The 12,367-nt window shown below is 35.2% G+C and overlaps 1 protein-coding gene across 5 annotated transcripts in view; it reads right to left on the bottom strand.

Moving 5' to 3' along the window:
- WDR7 (WD repeat domain 7) overlaps positions 1-12,367 on the bottom strand; it is a 358,780-nt gene that overhangs the window by 69,417 nt on the left and 276,996 nt on the right. The window lies entirely within an intron of this gene.

The following is a 12,367-nucleotide window of genomic DNA, read 5'->3' as shown; positions in this document are numbered from 1 at the left end:
CTACTTATGTTCTCACATTTTATTATAGTATTAAGGAGTGAAACATACTTTCTAGCAGAACAATCATAAAAAAGCTACATTAATGTTATGCTTAAGTTCATATCAATAATTTATCTAAAAGAAAAAAGTTATCTGGCAAATTCCATAGATTTTTCACATTCACCAGTTTAAACAATAGCTGTGACTATCGGTAGTATAAGTAAGGACATTTGATTTTTATTTGGCAATAGATGTAAAGAAAACAGGATGATTCAAAGGTTTTAAGAGGTTGATTTATTTTTATTTCTTTTTTTCCTAAGTTAATTTACATGAATAGATTGGGTATCTGAATTCCTGATGTATATTTTGCCATAATGATTTCATGGTCACATGATTAAAGCCTGGGAAGATATGAATAAACATTATTAGAAGTGTAAATAAGGTATGATTTTATATCCCCAAAGAATTTTGAATATATCTTCCCATTATCTAGTGCTACTGTCTCTGTGTGAGTTGCCCAGATGCACAAGTGGCCTACCCTAAATATTTACAAGGATATTACATCAACTCTACCACATGTTCCTTGCCTTTTTTCTCTGAAGTGTGTTGTACTACCAACCTAACTTTTCTGTTGTTATCTTTATTTTTTATTTTATCTTTTTACAGATGGAAAGGGTAGATGACAGCAAGAAAATATTTCTCTAATGCCTTCTTGAGTTGGCATAAAAAAAAATACTAGGTCATATGACAACATTTCTGAAATTCTGGTAAGAGAGGCTGAGAGAGAGAGAGAGATAAGAGGTTTGAATGTGTGCATTTGGAACCCAGAGACACTGTGATAAAGCTATCTGGGCATGAGATGACATTATGACATTCATACACATTTCATAAATCTGGAAAATGAAATAATTCAGTTTCAAAACTTTTTGTTACTTATTAGCAAGTGGTGGATTCAATAATACTTCTATCCTGTCCCTAAGCCTTACCCATCAGTGCAACGCCTTTCCCTTCAGTGAAAGATTAATGCTTCATTGTTTAGTCACATGAGACACACTAATGTAGGATGCCCTGCTAGTTTTGCTGTGCTCAGGCATGGGATATCCTCTTTGTATGCTGGTTTGAGGGCAGGAAAAGGTACTAAAGGCTCCTGACATGTATGAAACTTCTCCACTATTAAGTAGTTAGTAAAAGTTTGATTTCTTAAAGCTTTTCCTGTCTGAATCATCATATTACTCTATCTCAATAGAGAAGGTAGGGATCAGCATTCAAAATCCAATGTTCCTATACTTAAAAATAAAAAATGATCTAGAAGAGTTTAGAAACTTTCACTCTTTTGTTATTCAATAATTATAGTGGTTTAACTATTGGGCATCACTATATATCTACACCTACATCTATGTACACATATACACACACAATTTATTCCTAATTGTAGTTGCATGGAACATAATAGTGAACAAATGATTTAACAAATATTCTGTTCATATTAATAGTCACAGGAAAATAAAACTTCCAGAAGTATGTATTTTTAAAAACTGTTATTGAAATTTGCACAGATGTAGCAGTGATGTTGCCTTAATCTTTCTGCAAAACCTATTATTACCTGTCAAAATAATCCTCTTCAAAACACATCTGTGGTAAAATATATTTAATGTGGACAAAATTTACCTAAACTAGAATCTTAAAAATTTTTTTGTTATACTGGCCATCTTCTATGCTCTGGATATCAACCTCATCCTTCTATATCATCTATAAACACTGTAATTTATGAAAGAAAAAAAGATCAAATCTATTCTTGGTATCAAATCTTTAGTTTTCCTGAAAGGACCATAGGCCTGCATTTATCATTCTTTGCAATTTACTGCTAGAGTAATACTTCTAAACAAGATCTTAAACAATTCTGGGCAGTGAAGATCTTATGGCGTATTTTTTATCTTTGGATTTCTTGTTAGACTTTTTATTCCTTTAGCTGTGTCTCTTTCAACAGAAGAAATCCGTGGTATGAAAAAAAAAAAAAAAAAAAAAAAAAAAAGAAATCCGTGGTATGTATGCAGTCACAAGTATCCACTCTGGGGAGACTGGCTGCAGTGAGCCTACCTCTGCCAAGGGTTTCCAGAACCCACCGTACCCCTAAACTACTCTTCTCCTAGAACTAGTTCTCCATTGAGGGATTGTCAAGACCAGATAGTGAGATATGCATTATTTGCCTCTACCCCCAAAGGTATCAATGGATCGAAGAGGAAGATTCACTACAGTTTTAAAGATTTGGGGGGGGGTGTTCTCAGAGTAAAGACTGATGTGCGCTGAGTCTTCTGAAATGGTACTTCAGTCCCCAGTTCACTATGTTGATAACATGTCACTTGGGCAGCTTTCTTGGGTAACAACCTGGCAAGAATCCTTTTATTATATTCAAATCAAAACAAGGATCTCCTCTACTTGGCATATCACAAGGAGACTCTGCTAAGTTAGAGAGAACACTACCACCCAAGTGTGTGGAAGAAGAATAAACTGGAACTGAGTCATGTTACAAAATATATTTCTTACTGGGGTTAGGGTGGTCATCATCCAAGAAATTTAGTCACTGATCCCACACTTTCATTACTACCCACATGCAGCCAGGGTGATCCTCTTCAACCATAAATCAAATCACCTTTCTCTTAGGTTCACAACCGTCCTTCAAGACCCTACATGATGATGTAGCCCCATTTCTTACACTTCATCTTCTCTCCTCCTGCTCACTCTGCTTTAGTCATATTGACCTCCTTGTACTTTCTCGAATACGCCAAGAATATTTCTACTTTGGAGCTTCAACACTTGCTGTTTCTTCTGCCTAAAAACCTCATCTGCCGGCTATCTCCATGGCTCATACTCTCACTTCATTTAGGTCTCTGTTCCAAGGTGATTTTGACAAAGGAGATCTTCGTGGGCCATCTTATCCAATACAGCAGCCCTTCCCCATTATTCTGTAGCCTATTATCCTTTTTTCCTTATTGTACTCAATCATCTCTGATATTAAATATTTTGTTTATAGCTTATTTCTCTCTACCAGAGACTATCTTTTGTTGAATGTATGAGAACATAAATATGGTCCAAGTGAGCAGTAAAAAGTAATGCAGTAAGAACTTCAAACACTATGTCTATCCTTCAGTGGCTAGTGTATAAACCATGCTAAACATATTGATTTTTAAGACCAATGAATATTTTATAGGATCTAAAATAATAATTGAGATGAGGAAAGGAAACAAAAACTGTCCAAAACAGGCAGAAGTCAAGAAACAAAGAACTGCTCATGATCTCTCTAAAAATTTATTTTTAATTGAGACAAACAACTGGAGATTTATATGAAATTATCTGTAAAGGTCCTTGTGACCTGAGTATGTTAGTATGCGGGTGACAGTGGCATAATGGAAACTACTGAATTATTCCCAAGATTACTTGAGCTGAAATTTAAAAAGGCAAATATAGTCTAAATAATGAAGTATACAAGAAATTATGTGTTTTTGATAGATATTGTTATGGAAATAAAAATGATGCTAAGAATTTGATAGAAGTATCACCACACATAAATGTCAATGAATATAATACTATTACACAACATATAATTAAAAGAAATAACTATCAATCATCAGTAAACTTGAATAGGTTATTTCTCCAAAGCTCAATGTGTAACTTCATCTCTTTAGGACTAAGTCACAATGGGGTGTCATCCACCCCCACAATGGGTGTGAAACATGAAACGTTAAATGTGAATCGAGTAGAGGATCCTGGAGCAAATCACTTTGCTTATGAGTATGTCAAGCACCCAGTGCCCAAGTCTCTAAATAACTTTGATACTATTTATAGTCTCCTTTGAATTGATAACCTTTTTACCTTTATTAAAAACGGCCTTCAAAAAAACAAACAAAAAACGGCCTTCAAATAAGAAAAAACTGATGCGAAATTTAAAAGTCAATTTGGAAACACACAGGAAAAGGAAACATCCAACTCTAGGCAAAAATACGATTTGGGAGGAAAACAGAAACCTGCAAAATCACTTTCTTAACTACGACTTTAGTAATCTCCAGTGACCTCAGGATGTTAAGTTACTAATGTCTATCATATCCTTGAGCATTAAAAACAACAAGAAACATTCTTCAATAATCCAAAATTAATCTCCAGCTTAACATGAAGCCCTCTAAAATCTAAGAATGTAAAACAGAATGTATGGAATAGAACCACTTACAATGTAGAACTATCTACAGTTCACTAACTACACGACCTCAGCTAACGTTTACTGAGGACTGGCTGTGTATCAGGCATTGTCCCAAGTACTTGGCACATGTATTCTCACAAGCAGCTGAAGTATTAGGATTATTGAGTGGCTTTTAGACATTCTTGATATTGGTTTACAATGGTTCACAAACTTTTGACTCTGTTTGTTAAAAATGTATTAAGGCAATGTGTACTTGTAATAAACTCAAACACTGCCAATGTGTATATAGTAAAAAGTAAATCCTCCCCCTCACACCCTTCCCCCACCTCTCACCAAGGGTTAACTACTGTTAACAACTTGGTGGACCTTCTGAGAGGTTTTTCAATTTTGATTACACAAATGTTATCATATTATACATGTTATTCTGCAACTTTCTTTTCTTCTTTCAACCCTTCATGGAATATCCATGTCTGTAGACATGATCCCATGTCATTCTTTCTCATCCCTACATCGTACTCCTGTGTATGTATATTCCATTATTTATTCCTATTCTGACAGTTAAGTTATATTGCATATGGATCTTTATATATATAGATGACCGTTTTTGTAGGATAGAATCCCAAAAGCAAGATTCTGGATTAAAGTATAGACACATTTTTCATTTGATAGGCAATGTCAATTTACTTTCAATTCTCACTGTGCCCCCAGTTAGTAATACCAAACTTTCTACCTTTTTCACCAACACAAGGGAAAAAATTGTTATCACATTTTTACTTTAATTTGCATGAAATAACTTTTTAGATTGATTCATTCAGTTGCATTCTGCTGGATATGCATGAAGGTTTCTTTATTAATGTAAACAAAAATTATTTAAAAACTAATCAACACTGTGCTTCCCTGTACTCATCGTGCATTCTAAATGAGGGCTGAGACTCCTCAACATCCACAACATGTTCGCAATAACCAACAAAAAAGATTGGAGCCCTAAACACAGGCAAACCTGCTCTGTGGGAAAGAGTAGGTGGGCCGCCTGCAGTGGAGCAAAGTACAGTCTCACCACAGGAGGTCCCACTGCCAACACCTGTCCCAATCCCTTCTGTCCAGTATGAGATGCCAAAGAGTTCTTCTGAGGGGCACCATATGAGGGCTAAGGAAATAATACGGAGGAGGTTTTCAAAGCACAGGCTGAGGGCTCTGACAGATGCACAACTGCAATCAAAGGCAGGGGCCACTCTGTAAATCAGGAGGTATTTTAGAGAACATGTTCCTACACAGACCCCAGAACTCCAGGCTGCTAATGTGTTTGAAAAATCTACAGACGTGAAAAGTGACTTTGGCGAAGGCACCAGTTCAGGGGGACCTGTGTTAGTTTTGGCAGGGGGTGGGTGGGGGATGTCTTCTAGAAGTGGTTCTTTCCAGCACAGGGCACCAGTTCAAAAGACAAAAAGGAAAAATCCCTCATTCTGGGATGGTGATGGATACTGGTGAATTCCATCTGAAAGTCACGACCTGGGATCCCTGGGTGGCTCAGAGGTTTAGCGCCTGCCTTCGGCCAAGGGGGTGATCCTGGAGTCCCGCACTGGGTTCCCTGCATGGAGCCTGCTTCTCTCTCTGCCTGTGTCTCTGCCTCTCTCTCTCTGTGTCTCATGAATGGATAAAAATAAAAATAAAAAATAAATTTAAAAAAATTGAAAGTCACGACCTCCTGTTCAGCCTCTTATAAACCTTCAAGAGTCAATAGATACCTCCTGAATAACACTGTTAAATATTTAACAGGTGAATTATTTCCCTTTCTGGAAGAACGTGCTATGGGAACACTAAAGCTGGGATGTTAAAAGGAGAACTGGAAACACTTCCTAGGTTGGACAGGGAGCAGAATTTCTGCAAGGAAAATATCATGTATGTTAAGGGTATATACATTTTTTAAAGATTTTATGTATTTATTCATAAGAGACACACAGAGAGAGGCAGAGACAAGGCAGAGGGAGAGCAGGCTCCTTGCAGGGAGCCTAATGCAGACTCAATCCCAGGATCCTGGGATCACGCCCTGAGCCAAAGGCAGATGCTCAACCACTGAGCCACCCAGGCATCCCACATCAGCTCCCTTCATGGAGCCTGCTTCTCCCTCTCCCTGTGTCTCTCTGCCTCTCTCTGTGCATCTCTCATGAAAAAATAAATAAAATCTTAAAAAAAAAAAAACTTCCTTATATCATTTCAAACAGTCTGAAAAGTAAATATTCTTTCTGTTATACAGTGAAATGGAATACTCCTGGAAGCTTTAGAGTTTTGTTTTGTTTTATGAAGAAATTTAATATTGAAAGACTGTTGTAGAGTTTTCAGGAGTAGAGAAATGGACTAAAATGGTTTTAGAGTGACTTCTACTCACCTGAGTACAGGAGTAACATCTGTAATTATTTATTACCAAAAGTAGACTATAAAATGGTAACCAATTTAAGAATCTTCCTGGAAGTTAGGATAGAAGCTGTTTTATATCCTATTACTGTTATCACCATATGGGATAAGAACAAACCACAGGTTTGGAGGAGTTTTTTAAAAAATGAGCTCATGCACTGTTCTAAAGTAGACGGTGTTCATTTCCTTACTGGATTTTAAGTGCCCATTTAGGACGAACAGAGCTGATTCAGCTATTCACTTGAAAAGCAGAATCAATCAGTCTGTCTACATAATAACAAAGTTTAAGAAAAGGTAAATTGGCTCTGAAAATACAGAGTTTTTAACTCTTCTTTCTAGATATTTTTTATCCTATTCAGTTCAAAAGTTTACTTATTTTACCTTGAATTTTTGTATCTTATCTATGTTATAGTGTTAATGTTTTCCCAGTGATCACTTTATTATTTATTTGATTTTTAAAATACATATCCAATTTAAAATAAATACATGCTTGTAAAAAAGCAACACAGAAAATATAGAAAAATAAAGTTAAGGAAGGAAAGTTACCCTTTACTACCAATCCCCTCCAACACCCCAGGTTATCATGAGAAATACTTTGTGGTATGTCCTTTCTAGATGTTTTTCCTCTTCATATATATACACACATACATGCATGAATATTGATCCTGACATATAGTTTTCTCCTTCAAAAATGATTTTATTTTACATGCTCTTCTGAAACTCTGCTAATTTCTCCTTAGGTTTCTTTTCTACTGCCATCTTCCCTTATCATTAGTAACAGAGTAACCTTAATCTTTTTAATGGCCATATGGTGTGCCACAGTTCTAGTATCATTTAATGGAAATAACTGTTGGTAAACAATAATTACCTTTAGAGGACATGAGTAAATCAAAGTGTTTTAACATAAAGTAAATTTTCTATATAAAATCATACTAAGAGGTTCCCAACAAAGGTCAGCTGAGAGATAATCAGTTAAATCCAGCAAAACCATAAAATGTTTTAAATTTCTATGTCAATACTACTAAAATGCAAGTGACTTATCCATTTACAGTAAATTAGAGAAATTTATATCCTGAAACCTTTAGTTTCCTCCATGCCACTACTACTATCTTTTTAGTATCTACCAAGAAGTCCAAGTATTGAGCCATTAAATATGTTTAGGCCTCTGCAAAGACTGAGAACTTCATTCTTGGTAATGAAATACACAATGTAAAAGAATACAATTTACAATTTTTGCAAAGTGACTGTTGACTTATTAGTTAGAGATTCACAATTACATTTGACATATTTCATTCAATGACAGCTAATTCTACATTTGGAAGTGCTCAGATTTTGGAGTCAGAAGGATCTGTCTGCCTGATAAACATTTATTCATCTTCTTAAATTTGGCTAAAACATCACCAATTCTCCTTTTTCCTCCTGTACAGTATTACCTGGTCCCTCCTTTGTGTCGAGACCCCTTTATTGTTGCATTATGACATTTTTCTGATTTACCATTCTGTCTCTGCCAAGCCAACTTTAAGACTTTTGAAGCAGAATAGTGTGGTACCTGATTGACCAGATGTAGCTGAGCAGCCCACAATGGCCAAGCACTGCACCATACACAGAGCAGACACACATTAAATGTCTGCTGAATAAGTGAATAAATTCTAAAACCACTTTCAGAAAATTTTAATCAAGAAAAACCACACAATTGCTTAAAAATTATTTTACTTTGTTAAATCACCTAAAATCCTTTTATTGATTCTTATTTCTTCAGTGACTTTTTTTTTTCTTCTAATTTTGGAATTAGGTACTGTGATTTATCGTTATTTGGCAAAATCCAGGCAATTAAAATATTTTCTTTTCATATTAATTTCAATTCTAACAATAAACACCATCTAGCATTATTTAAAATAATCGGATGATATAAACCATAATAGAGTGACTAATTAATTAAAATTTCTCATCACTGAGTGATTGAAAATGATATGCTGTCATCAAAAATAATTACTGAATGTTCACCATTACACATGACTTAAGTTCATATTGATTTCTTGACTTTTTATAATAAATAGATTATATATTTTTTTAATAAATGGACTTCACTTTTAAAAAAAATTTATTTTGAGAGAGAGAGAGAGAAAGTGGGTGTGAGCGGGGGGGGGGGGGGGTAAGGGGAGAGCAGAGGGAGAAAAGCAGAGTCCCCACTGAGCAGGGATCCTGATGCCCCACCCAACACAGGGCTTGATCATCCCAGGACTCTGAGATCATGATCTGAGCCAAAATTGAGTCCAACAGTTAACTAACTAAGCTACTCAGGCACCTCCAAAATGGACTTTACTTTTTAAAGCAGTTTAAGATTCACAGCAAAACTGAGCAAAAAGTACAGAGTTTTCCCAAATACTCGTGGGCCCCCAACATGCACAAACTCCTCAATTATCAACACCCTCCTCCCAAGAGTGGTGCATTTGTTACAGCTGATGAATTTACACTGACACATTACTATCACCCAGTGTCTGTAGATTACATTAGGATTTACTCTTAGTGTTATACATTCTATGGATTTGGACAAACACACAAGGACATATTCACTGTTATAGCATCATACGGAATAGTTTCTCTGCCCTAGAAATCCTCTGTAAATCAGCTATTCATCCTCTCTTCCCCACTAACTCTGGTAACCACTGATCCTTTTATTGACTCCACAGCTTTGCCTTTTCCAGAATGTCATATGGCTGGAATCAAACAGTATGTTAGCCTTTTCAGATTGGCTTCTTTTACTTGGTAATAAGTATGTAAGGTTCCATCGCTCTCATGGCTTGATAGCCTTTTTTTTTTTTTTTTTTTAGTGCTGAATAACACTTTATTATCTGGGAATAACACAAATAATATGCTTTTAAAAGCACAGTGGTGATACTATGTTAAAACTATGCTCTGATTTCTACCTAATTGACTTTTCCACAAAACTTTAACAGGTTAAAAAAATAGCATAATAAAATAGGTACTTCTTGTTTTTTCTTTTTACATTTAACTTACATTTCATATTGAGCATTTTGTTCATTAAATAATCTAGTGTCAGTTCAGCTTTACTAGTTAATTACTTCAAAGAATATTAGGGAAAGCATTAAAGAAGCTGTGGCATTCCTATATTGGGAGCCTATGTTATAACATGTTTCAGAACTTATGATGAGATAGAATGATTGGTAATCATATATCAATAAATTAGCAATGGGGAGAGGTTTTAACATCTTTGAGCTGTATCTTGCCACAGGTTATCAGGCACTAGAAGCCCCTCATTTCGCAGAGGAGACAGAAGCCTCCTCAATCTAGAATTCATCTGCCACTGCAGGTAGTCCCACAGTCATGCTTAGAGCAGGAGTTCATAAAGCATGCTCTGCATCAGATCCGCTTTCACAGGAACACTAAAATGCTATGTTCTCTTTTCACTCTCATTTTCTCATGAGTGTGTAGCTGACGTCCAGATTCTACATGATGTGAGCTATCACAAGCAGAAACAGGAGATTCTGGGGGACTTCTACTGCAGACATGGTAGATTGGAAAAAAACATAAAACAAAGGCATTCTTCTAATTTGCTCTGTTTTGGAAAATACCATTTTTCATTAAAATATTATTTATGTGAACACTTAATAGGCTACTTTTAAATTTCTTAATTCTAATTTCTAATATGGGGAGGGAGAAAGGAAAAATAATTTCTAGTATGGCAAATATTGACAGTTATACCATATAAATATTCTTTGGGGTCCTTGGGGTACTTGGATGGCACAGTCCGTTAAGTGTCCAACTCTGATTTGGCTCAGGTCATGATCTCAGGGTCATGGGATCAAGCCAAAACAGAGTCATGTTCAAAACAGAGTCTGTTTTAGATTCTCTCTCCCTCTGCCCCGTCTTGCTCATGCTCTCTCTCAAATAAATAAAATCTTAAAAAAAAAAAAACTTCCTTATATCATTTCAAACAGTCTGAAAAGTAAATATTCTTTCTGTTATACAGTGAAATGGAATACTCCTGGAAGCTTTAGAGTTTTGTTTTGTTTTATGAAGAAATTTAATATTGAAAGACTGTTGTAGAGTTTTCAGGAGTAGAGAAATGGACTAAAATGGTTTTAGAGTGACTTCTACTCACCTGAGTACAGGAGTAACATCTGTAATTATTTATTACCAAAAGTAGACTATAAAATGGTAACCAATTTAAGAATCTTCCTGGAAGTTAGGATAGAAGCTGTTTTATATCCTATTACTGTTATCACCATATGGGATAAGAACAAACCACAGGTTTGGAGGAGTTTTTTAAAAAATGAGCTCATGCACTGTTCTAAAGTAGACGGTGTTCATTTCCTTACTGGATTTTAAGTGCCCATTTAGGACGAACAGAGCTGATTCAGCTATTCACTTGAAAAGCAGAATCAATCAGTCTGTCTACATAATAACAAAGTTTAAGAAAAGGTAAATTGGCTCTGAAAATACAGAGTTTTTAACTCTTCTTTCTAGATATTTTTTATCCTATTCAGTTCAAAAGTTTACTTATTTTACCTTGAATTTTTGTATCTTATCTATGTTATAGTGTTAATGTTTTCCCAGTGATCACTTTATTATTTATTTGATTTTTAAAATACATATCCAATTTAAAATAAATACATGCTTGTAAAAAAGCAACACAGAAAATATAGAAAAATAAAGTTAAGGAAGGAAAGTTACCCTTTACTACCAATCCCCTCCAACACCCCAGGTTATCATGAGAAATACTTTGTGGTATGTCCTTTCTAGATGTTTTTCCTCTTCATATATATACACACATACATGCATGAATATTGATCCTGACATATAGTTTTCTCCTTCAAAAATGATTTTATTTTACATGCTCTTCTGAAACTCTGCTAATTTCTCCTTAGGTTTCTTTTCTACTGCCATCTTCCCTTATCATTAGTAACAGAGTAACCTTAATCTTTTTAATGGCCATATGGTGTGCCACAGTTCTAGTATCATTTAATGGAAATAACTGTTGGTAAACAATAATTACCTTTAGAGGACATGAGTAAATCAAAGTGTTTTAACATAAAGTAAATTTTCTATATAAAATCATACTAAGAGGTTCCCAACAAAGGTCAGCTGAGAGATAATCAGTTAAATCCAGCAAAACCATAAAATGTTTTAAATTTCTATGTCAATACTACTAAAATGCAAGTGACTTATCCATTTACAGTAAATTAGAGAAATTTATATCCTGAAACCTTTAGTTTCCTCCATGCCACTACTACTATCTTTTTAGTATCTACCAAGAAGTCCAAGTATTGAGCCATTAAATATGTTTAGGCCTCTGCAAAGACTGAGAACTTCATTCTTGGTAATGAAATACACAATGTAAAAGAATACAATTTACAATTTTTGCAAAGTGACTGTTGACTTATTAGTTAGAGATTCACAATTACATTTGACATATTTCATTCAATGACAGCTAATTCTACATTTGGAAGTGCTCAGATTTTGGAGTCAGAAGGATCTGTCTGCCTGATAAACATTTATTCATCTTCTTAAATTTGGCTAAAACATCACCAATTCTCCTTTTTCCTCCTGTACAGTATTACCTGGTCCCTCCTTTGTGTCGAGACCCCTTTATTGTTGCATTATGACATTTTTCTGATTTACCATTCTGTCTCTGCCAAGCCAACTTTAAGACTTTTGAAGCAGAATAGTGTGGTACCTGATTGACCAGATGTAGCTGAGCAGCCCACAATGGCCAAGCACTGCACCATACACAGAGCAGACACACATTAAATGTCTGCTGAA

This window comes from Vulpes lagopus, chromosome 24, assembly GCF_018345385.1.
Source record: "Vulpes lagopus strain Blue_001 chromosome 24, ASM1834538v1, whole genome shotgun sequence".
NCBI lineage: Eukaryota > Metazoa > Chordata > Mammalia > Carnivora > Canidae > Vulpes > Vulpes lagopus.
Note: the sequence above shows the minus strand (reverse complement) of the source record. Positions and strands in the feature narration are given on the sequence as shown.